Below are 8,388 nucleotides of genomic sequence, written 5' to 3' on the forward strand. Positions count from 1 at the left end.
ACTAAATCACAAACCAAAGTTTCTTTATCTACATTTATCAACAAAAGAAAAGTTTCTTTATCTACACACGGCTAGTTTTGCCAAATTACATAATTTTAGGTAAAATTTAAGAGAAATGTATCTTCCCAAACTTATTTAGTTACTAATATTATTCCCATGCAATGCACGGCTTGATGAAATTTATATGTAAACTCAAAAATTTTAAAATAATTTAAACTAAATTATTAAATAAATAGTAATAATAAATTATTAAACAATTAAATAATTTTATTAAAAAAATATATCTTTAAGTTTTGTTTGTTTAGAGTTTAGACTTTATCAGTGTTTATCTATTTTTATATATCAAAATTCTCTTTGTGTGCTTTGTGTTAAATTTCTTAATATGAGATATGGGATGAGTTTGATCATTCCTATTTGGGTTATGTTTATTTTATGCCGTAGTTAGCACAAACAATAATAAACAAAATATTTTCTCAAAAAAAATAAATAAATAATAATAAACAAAATAGTTCCTCAATACCCATTTTTCCTAGTGATAATCTTTTTCTTTTTCTTTTTTTCATTATAGGTAGTGATAATCTATTTGAAAAACTTCAACACACTCATAAATTAAATACAACAACCAAAACTAAAAATCAAAACATACACAAAAAGTTCAAAAAATTGAGAATATAAAAAAATAAATAAAAATTTACATAAGAGAACTAAGAACTTTAATGGATGTCCATTGTTTTGCTTCTCTATAGTAAATTTACTTTGGTATAATATCCAACACACAAATTCAGAAGCAAAGAACAATAAGTAAGACGAATTTATTAGATTAAAACATAAGAGTAAGTTGCATTTTGAGGAAAAAAAATACAACAACGTGGGGTATATTGAGTGGGATTTAATTATAGGGATGATTTATTGGTTAAGAGAGATTGTATTGAAAAATCATGGCTGAATATATACAAAATTCTGAAAATTTTGATAATAAACTTTTAGTTGGAGTAGAATTTAAATTTCTAAAACTTGGATGATAAAGCTTTATCTAAATTAAATTATTGTTAAATCTTATGCCTTAGTCAAGAGTTTTGTAGCTTAATATCCTAATAAAATGTTAATTTAATAACATGCAACTTGAGGGGAAAAAAAAACAAAAACAAAAACAAAAGTGTGGGTTGTATGGGATTTAAGTTTAGAAATTTTCTATAATAGAATTTTAGTTTGAATAGAATATAAAATTGTTTTAAATTATTTTTAAATAATGCAACTTGAAGGGGAAAAAAAAAGGCGTGGGTTGTGTGAGATTTAAGTTTAGAAATTTTTTATAACAGACTTTTAATTTGTATAGAATTTAAATTTGTTTTAAATTATTTTAAAATATAATTTGAATGAGAAAAATGATATCAAATTTATACAAAATGAAATGGGGAGAATAAGAGTCAAAATATAAGAAACAGAAAGAAAGTGTAACTGTAAAGTTGAGAGTAGTGGGGAGGTAAAGAGACAAAAAGAAAGGGAAGAGGTTGGAAAAAAAGTAACAATAGGTACGAATTAATAGAGAGAAGAAGAGGTTTTTTTTTTTTTTTTTTTTTTTTTTTGAGAATAGGGGGGAAGAAAAGTTTAAATAGAGAAAAGTAAATATAGAAAATAAGTGTCGTGGCTGCTAATATGGCTTAATAAGAGCGTAGCAACAATAAGGATATTATCATAATAGTCAAAACTCTTCACAAAATTACAATGCTATCTTAGCCAAAATTAAAATGAAACTAAAGGAATAAAAAATAGACTTTATAATAATTTATTACTCAAACAATTGGTAGGCATATTCAAATTCCTATTTTTAAATGAAACTAAGTATTAATCCAAACCAAAATTCAATCAAAGCTATAAAAGAGAAAGAGAAGGCTTTCTAATATGAAATTAGAAAGGAAAAAAAAAAAAAAAAAAACACAATACCAAAACACATGCATATTAAAAAAGAAAGAAAAAAGAACCATAAACCTTAATTAGAGGTATAAGAAAGAACAAAAATTTAAAGAAAGAGAGAGAGAGTACTCACAATTTTGTGGGGGGAAAATATGGATTGAATGAGGAAAATGATATCAAATTTATACAAAATGAAATAGGGAGAAGAAGAGTCAAAATATAAAAAACAGAAAGAAAGTATAACGGAAAAGTTGAGAGTAGTGGGGAGATAAAGAGACAAAAAAGGAAGGGAAATTTTGGAAAAAAGGTAACAATGTATGTAAATTAATAGGGAGAAGAAGAGTTTTTTTTTTTTTTTTTTTTTTTTTTTTGGAGAATAGAGGGGAAGAAAAGTTTAAATAGAGAAAAAAAAAATATAAAAAATAAGTGGATGACTTGGCTGCTGATGTGGCTCAACATAAGCATAGCAACAATAAATTCTACGCTTCAGTTTTTATATATATATATAAATGGTTATTTATTCAATCTGTTCTCGTTGTTTTAATTAATAATTAAGATAACAAAATGCCAAATCCCTATGTGCAAAACAATGAGAATCCAATTTTCAACCAACATTCAAGAAATATTAATAGAAGAGAACATGCTGAATAAAGTAACCACCATGTATTACTCGAAATACAATGGATTAAATCCTTGTGTATTTGTGGACATACTCAAAATATGATGGGCTAGTTGGGCATGACTTCGATTCAATAGTATGGATTGGGCATGACTTCGAGCAAATCCATCCATGGAGAGTTGTAATGGTGTAGTGGCATCGATGGTTTGTTGACATAGAATATGGAGGTTATGATGTGATTCAGATTTGTGCTTGTGTTTTCCATGAGGGGAACAATGGAGAGGCAGAGAGATTTTGAAGGAGATGGTCAGATTTCGGGGACTTGCGTGGATCCAAATATGGTTAGTTTTTGGGGACTAAAGAAAAAAGTTTAGAAAAAATTATAATTGTTGTTATTAATTTCATCAATTGTCTTGTATATGATGTTACAAAGGTTATTGAATTTTTTTTTTTTTTTTTTCTTTTGAGAAGAAGGCCAAAGTGGCCTAAAAATCGAACAAATAACAATTATAAAGATCTAGTGAATCAGACTCCATCCAAACCAACAAAGGAAAAGAAAACTTTGCGCTCTTAGATAAGGCATCTGCAAGTACATGACCTTACTTATAAATGTGAGAGAGAAAAACTTTGAAGAGAGTTAGTAGACAACAAGATGTCTCTAACAATATGGCCAAAAGAATAATGAAGTAACTGTCCTTTACGAAGCGCATTGATGGAGGTCTCAGAATCACCTTCAAATATGGAGTTAAAAATGCCAACTTCATGAACAAATTGGACTACACGTCTCGCTGCCAGTGTTTCCAGAGTTAGAACTGAATCTGGTATGGGAATTTTCTCTACCGTAGCTGCTAGGACCTTGCCTCGATCATTCCGAATCACCACACCTAAATCTGCTGCATTTATATCCTTAAAAATGGCCCCATCAATTTTAGTCTTGACACCACCCTGATCAGGAGGCTCCCACCATGGTCTGCAGGGATGCACCTTCTTCCTTGGGGAAGGACGAGACTTATGAAATTCCTGGAGATGTTTCTGTGCCAAACCAGCTATCTGATGCAGCGGCCAGACCACCTCGCCAACCCAAACTTTATTCCTTCTATTCCAAATTGCCCAACAAGTCATAGCAAACACTTCAGAGTTGATGTGTGAGCTAAAAAATAACATTACCAGATGAGAAAAAGAGTGAATTCTGGAAAATTCCGAAGGCGGAGAAGAGAAGCAAGAATTCCAGATCGATTGGAGTTTTTCATAAGACCGAAGAGCATGAATGGTGGATTCTTCTCTCACTTTACAGAAGCTATAAATAGATGATTGAGTCAACTTTCGCTTAAATAAGTTCTGCATGGTAGGAATGGAATTAGTACAAGATCTCGAAAGGTGACTAAGGGGAGAGAGAGAGAGAGAGAGAGAGGACCATAGTACTAAAATATAAAATATTTGATTGGGTCAGAGATGTAGAGATAGTCGTCAACTTGATTTTGAAGAGAGGATAAGAGTTCCGAAGTAGTCCAACGCAGCAACCCAATGGGACTTACTCTTTTAAGTTTGAGATGAGTCTTCTCAAACGAATTGGGTATTTTGTTTTTTTGGTACTCTGTTTGCTCTTTCTTTACTCTGCTCTTCCCTACTCTGACCGAATCGGGTCTCTAATGGTCCACTTGTTTTGTTTGGCAGGGATCTCACTCAAAGATCTTAATCGACTTAGTTGAACCTTGTTATAGAGTGCGAGAGAGTGTGAGACAGAATGGGAAATTTAGGAAAGATATAGAGAGCCACCGCCTATCCGTAGTAGAGGCCCAATCAAATGAGAGAGAGAGAGAGCAGATGAGGCGTGATTGTGTGTGTTAAAGTTTTATTCTTGATAAAGTAGCTTCCTCAGAAAAATCTTTCTTAGTCAAATCGTATATAATTTTGCATGGTTTAAGAAGACACATGTTTTTTGGATCTTTTATTCAAGGTTTGGAGTTTATGCAAATTTAGTATCATGAATGTAAGTGTCATGGATGGTACCCCTTTTTATATCTTTTGGCTCCCTCTGCCGCACAAGTGGGATACACAGTGCTCAATCTCCCTTATTGCGGTTTGAGCTCATCGTTGGGAACGAACTAGAGAGTACATAGGTGCCTCCAAAATAGAGGCAAGAAAAGAGTCTCCACTTGGTTATAGGTCTAGGAACCATTTATTAACTCCATTAAGAAGGTCTTTATACCAGATTGTGATCCGAGTTAGGGTACAATCACGGAAAGCGGTTAGGCACCTTGAATTGCCTAGTCATAGCTGGCCTTCATTATTGTCATTGGATTGTGGTTAAGTGTTGAGAGCGATTTACCTATTGGACCTATGTGATTGTGTTAGTTATTTAAAAAGTCATGTACATGGAATATACAAATTTCCAAAAAAAAACCTTTGTAAAATTGTGCACATTGAATATACAAAATTGTATACAGTTTTTTAAATTTTGTGTACTTTTGAGTATACAAAATTGTTTACAATTTTTTAAAAATTGTGTACATTGAATATATGGAACTCTATATAACTTTTTTGAAAAATTGTGTAAATTATTCAAAATATTATATACAACGATTATACAAAATTGTGAATATTATATGGAAAAAAAAAAGTGTACGTTAAATATATAGAATTGTGTTTGTTCTTTGATAAATTGTGTAAATTGAATATACAGAATTATCTACATTCTTTGAAAGATTGTGTATGTTAAATATATAGAATTGTATACCATCTTTGAAAATTTGAGTTCATTGATTACATAGAATTTTGAATATAATTTGAAATTTTGTGTACGTTAAATATATAGAATTGATACATTCTTTGAAGAATTGTGTACAATGAATATAAGAATTTTGTACATTCTTTGAACGTTTGGATATTGAATGTACAAGCATTGAATATTGAAAATTTTATACATTCTTTGAAAACATGTGTACGTTAAATATACCAAATTGTATACATTCTTTGAAATATTGTATACCTTGAATATACAGAATTGTGAACATTCTTTGAAAATTGTATATTTTTCATATACATAATTGTTTACAATTTTTGTAAAAATGTGTATATTAAAATGCAAAATTGTCTAAATTCTTTGAAAAATTATGTATGCCGAATATATAGAATTGTGTTTGTTTTGTGTACAATGTTTGAAAAATTATGTATGTAGTTGCACGATTTTCCTGGCCCAACTTGTGTTGATTAGGCCCTGACCCAAAGCGCAACCCACAATAATTATTTGTAGAGGATGGGTCAAAGAACTTGGCCTCAGTGAACTTGTTCGGTCTAATGCATGGACAGTATGGTTTGCAAAAAGAAAATAGAAAACACCCGAATGGATCTTTCTCAAGTCTGATTTTATTTCTTTTTTTTGTTCCTGATACAGTTCTGCCGTCCTCTTCTTTGAGGGACTCCACTACATTATATATTTTTCTTCTTTTCATCTCAGCCTTACACCTGTTAATCATCCAAGCATCCACTTGAGCACCTGTCCCATCAGACGCCCTCATCAGACCCTTTGTGAGTTGCAGAGGCCAAGGCGGTACTGTTCAGGAGTCTTTTCCTCATTAATGCGGCCAAGAGGGTGGTTGGGGCGCAATTAATGTGGTGGTAGCCTTCCGTGAGATATTTTGAATTTAATTCGTTTTATATGTTGGGAAGACGAGCTGAAATGGCTGGGGCAAGTTCCTCGTCTGGGCTTCGCGATGTCCGAGGAGGAGTTACTCCTCGGAAAGGTTTCCTTGGCGCTATTGGGGTTGAATAGCGCTTCATATGAGGCTTTTCTTTGGACAGGACGCTCCTCGGACGGGCCTGAGCTTGGAATAGCCCATCATTTTTGGGCCAGGCCCCACAATGTATATTAAAAATATAGAATTTCGTACATTCTTTGAAAATTTTACGTACGTTGAACCTACACAATTTTATACAATCTTTGAAAAATTGTGAGCATTGAATATATTGAACCGTCTACAATATTTGAAAATTTATGTATATTAAATATAAAAAACGGTGTACATTCTTTAAAAAATTATGTAAATTAAATTTCCAGAATTTTGTACTTCCTATGAAGGCTTCCACTCTCAATAATTTGTTAAGAAAAATGTCCACACACAAAAAGCATGTTAAATATACATAATTGTATAAATTGTTTGAAAATTTTTGTAAGTTGAATATATAAAACTATTTATATTCTTTGAAAATTGTATAGATTAGATATACCAAATTGTGTATATTCTTTGAAAAAATGTGTATGTTGAATTTTCAAAACTGTAAACATTCTATGAATTTTTTTGTACATTGAATTTACAAAATTTTGTACAATCCTTAAAAAATTGTATACATTGAATATGGATACTTGTGTACATTCTATGAAAGATTCCAGAACTTGCAAGCTTAGTAATTTGTGAAAAAGAATGTCCATAAAAATAAATAAATAAATAATAATTGTATTTTGAATAAAAAAAATAGTGTCAATTCTTTGAAAAAATGCATACCATTTTTGAATATCTAGATATTTAATATACATAATTATTAACCTTTTTTTTTTAAGGTTTAAATATTCTGTACTCCTTTTGAATATAAAAATTAAGACAACCCCTCAAAGGGTAAAAGTAGTAATCAACTCCACTTTTAGTCCACCAAAAGTTGTTATGCCTTGACCACATCATTGCCCTAAAGTGGACACCGAAACCTATTGTTTTACATATTAAGTTAACCGATCCTTAACCTCCAAAATAAGCTCCCATTGTACCGGTAATAGCTCCAGCCCCTAGGGACCACCCAAATAAAGTTCCTATATATATATATATATATATTTCTTAATAAGAATAAAGTTCTTATATTGTTTTCAAGTGTTGAATCAAGGTATCCATGGCTTACACTAATTTTACAAATGGTCTTTACCAATATGACCCCAAACAAGGAAGTTTTAAGCCTAAAACACAATCTCCAAGAACCCAATTAAATAAAATCTTAAAATTATCAAACTTCTCACTAAATATCATATTAATACCCTTAAAATTATCTGTTGAAACAGTTTTTATAATTCCCAAACTTTCACCATGAAACATGAATTTTTCAGCCTCTTTAGCACCGATTGACCCAATTTAAAAGGACTATAAAACCTTATTCTTATTTCGAAATGTCAACCTTAATGACACTATTAGACACTATTGTAGAGACCTTAGGCATACTAACATCCACAAGTTACAAATGCACTCATACCTAACCACAGGTCAAGTAAACCTAACCTCATAACTCATCGAGGTAACTTATCAAACACTTGATGTGCAACAATCACTTAGACATAGTTACACTTTCATCACCCATTTTCAAAACAACTTATTAGTACATGACATCAACACTAAACCTTTATTTCACAATCCCTCTCTGGGTTTTATCAGTATAACACAATCTATTAGGAATTTAGACAATTTGCTCCCAAGGGAACCACATAACCAACTTAAGGCTGGCTGTCCAGCCCATTATTTTATTTTATTTTTTTTTATTCCACTCCTAAAGAGTAGCATCTCAACATTAAACATAACCTACAACCCAATAATGAAATGAGCATCAATTCTACTACTTTCTTTTAACAAAACTTATACAAACTTATATGTTTCCAATCATAGTGATACCCACATAGTATAACCCACAACCCAGCTGGCAAAAGTTACTTAAATCAGTGCATGCTGGCATTATAGTCATCAATATCATCAAGGAAATATCAGCATAGAGAGCAAAATAGTGAAAGCAACAAGAAGACTAAGGCCAGGATGGAGTTGAATAGTCGTTTCCCTTTTTGTGCAGCTAACAATGTTCTACGTACCAGATGGGGGTATATTTGC

Source organism: Quercus robur, chromosome 11 (genome assembly GCF_932294415.1).
Source record: "Quercus robur chromosome 11, dhQueRobu3.1, whole genome shotgun sequence".
NCBI classification, from domain to species: Eukaryota; Viridiplantae; Streptophyta; class Magnoliopsida; order Fagales; family Fagaceae; genus Quercus; species Quercus robur.